Source organism: Paroedura picta, chromosome 13 (assembly GCF_049243985.1).
Source record: "Paroedura picta isolate Pp20150507F chromosome 13, Ppicta_v3.0, whole genome shotgun sequence".
In the NCBI taxonomy this organism is placed as follows: domain Eukaryota; kingdom Metazoa; phylum Chordata; class Lepidosauria; order Squamata; family Gekkonidae; genus Paroedura; species Paroedura picta.
Window position 1 is genome coordinate 43,222,377 of NC_135381.1, and position 2,413 is coordinate 43,224,789.

The 2,413-nt window shown below is 57.4% G+C and overlaps 1 long non-coding RNA gene across 1 annotated transcript; it reads left to right on the plus strand.

Annotated features, from left to right (window-relative positions):
* Positions 1 to 254: 254 nt before the first annotated feature.
* On the plus strand, positions 255 to 1,932 carry LOC143823252 (uncharacterized). The gene is made up of 3 exons (XR_013226426.1): positions 255 to 318; positions 749 to 1,039; positions 1,591 to 1,932. It is a non-coding gene; the product is annotated as an uncharacterized LOC143823252 (long non-coding RNA).
* The last annotated feature ends 481 nt before the right edge of the window (positions 1,933 to 2,413 follow it).

Consider the following 2,413-nt stretch of genomic DNA (forward strand, 5'->3'; position numbering starts at 1 on the left):
CTCCTCCTGATCTCACAGCCATTGTCCAGGCCCCAGTTGGGGTACTCATCCGATAAGCCTCCTTGGACAATAAGCAAGCTCCTTGGCCGGCATTAAAAAGGTGTGTTGAGGAATTGGTAGGAACAAGGGAATCCTCTAGCTGAAGGTCTCCCCCTAGCCGGTGTGTGATCCTGGATCATTAACTAGCTCAGTTCTCTTCTGACTCCACTTTTTCTGCAGGAATAGATCGATTCCGTCTAAAAGGAAGAAATATTTTGGGAACATCTGCCCCCCGCAGCGGAGAACCTGGCCGCCGGCCGCCTATTTTTACAAACAACAGTAAGAACCTCCAGCGGCCAGGAAAGGGGCCAGCACTCACCGTGGAGGGGAGGGGGAGAGGGAGAGCACAGAGGGTCCCAGGAAGCCCCAAAGGGTTCTCTTTCCACCCCCCACATGAGCAGGACAACGGGGAGAGGGGGTGCCCCAACTGAGAGGGTCTGGAGCTGTCCAGGGCCACAAGCTCCCTCTGAGGCCTTACCTCTGCCTGAGGTCCTCCAGCTGCTCCACAGGGCTGAGCAATCGGAACGGACCGTGACGAGGCCCCGGATGGGCTGCTGGGATTTCCGTGCTCCAAAAGGCAGAGGGTTGGGGCCGCTCGGGGTTCCTGACTGTTGCCCAAGGGAAGAGCCCTCGGAAGAGCTGGCGGGGGGGGGGGTCATTTTCCCCCAGTGACTCTGTTCATTTTGCTGTTCTTGTTTTTAATTCCCAGAGGCGGCCAGGAAGACCAACCCACCGCGGCTGGAGGATCGGGGTGTGGGCTGCTTCAGCCTGGCGGGGGCTGGTAAGGGTCGGCCGTGGCTCGAAGTGGGTAAGCTTAAAGCTACCCATCCGAGAGCCAGGGCCCCTCGGCTCCCCCCCAGCAGCAGCCCCACCCCAGGGAAGACCTCCGCTCTTCCCCCCAGTGGAGAAGACCCCCCCTGATGTCACGAAGACACCAGGGCCTGAGGGGGAAGAGCGGCCCCCTCCAGCTGCAACAGGGAGCACCAACTCCGGGGTGGAGGTAAGTATGGTCAGCCGGGGAGGGTAGGGGACAGCCTGGGAAGGGATGGGTGTTGAAGTCTTCCCCCTGGAGAAGCATTCAGTGTGCAACTTAAGCTGCCGTAAGCTCGGCCGTACCAGTTATATCATGTTGGCATGAGAAAAAGCTAAGAGTTTAGATATACAGGCCCAGGCCCATCTACCTTGTCTTGCTATTTGAATTCAGGACAAGAATTTTGCGAAGGCAAGATATGCCACAGGAAAAGGAGTTTAATATTTCTCATCCTGTACTGGGATGTTTAATGCAGAGAGGGCACTAAAGGCCACTTGGCCATTTTTTTGGGGGGGGGGATATGTTTGAGGGCTTCAGGCCGCTCTCAGAGACCAAAGTTGACAAGTTGCTGGGGTTGGTGAGGGCAACCACCTGCCCCCTTGATCCTTCCCGCCTTGGTTGCTCAAGGCACGGGACCAGCAGGTAGCAGGCCTGTGAGGTTATTAACCGCTCACTGTCTACAGGGCGGTTCCCAGAGGCCTGGAAGAAGGCGGTGGATTGACCCATCTCTTTACCCGCAGGACCCAGCCAACTACCCCACAGTTTCACATCTTGCGTTTCTGGACAAGGTGGTTGAAGGGGCTGTGGCGGAAGAACTCCTGGCCGACGTGGAGGACGCTTTGGTGCTCGACCCATACGAGTCAGGCTTCCGTCCGGCCATGGGCTGGAGACGGTGTTGGTTGCCGTGGTGGATGATCTCCGGTGCCAGCTGGATCGGGGGGGGGGGGTGAGATTTTGACTACCTGGGTTAAAGTTTCCCCCAGTAGGTGTGTGGAAGATTTACCACTTCCGACACTCCCACTTATTGTTCCTATGAAGAAGGGACTTTGGTACATTCTTAATAAAGAGTCTTTATTTAAACGGTTTAACATGAAGATATGGAAGTCCATTCATATGTCTTTCATTAACTGCTCTGTGTGAGATATGCTTGGGTCAGTGTGCCCCCAACTATCTCCAGCAGGCAGATCTGCCATGGCTCCAGGGTCACTTGAATTTCCTTTGAGTCTTGAGGCCGCCGTGCTCCCCTGGTTTGGCCCAGAGGATCTCTCATATCCTCCCCCCTAGACCCCCCTCCATGCCCAGAGCCAGCCTCCCTCCATGCCATCCGCTCAGCTGTCACTGGGACTCCCTCAGGGCCCGCCTCCCCGACTGCCGCTCACTGACTGACAGCCCTAGAGAACTCCCGCCGAGGCCACGCCCCCTGCGCCCTCAGCAGTGGCCCCTCCCACCAGGGATTCCCAGGTCTCCATGGAGTGCCCCAAAGGGATCCCCTCACAGGGTCCTTCGGCCATCCTTGGGATGTTTGATGCGTCGGCCGCGTTTGACGTGGTTGACCACCGAGTT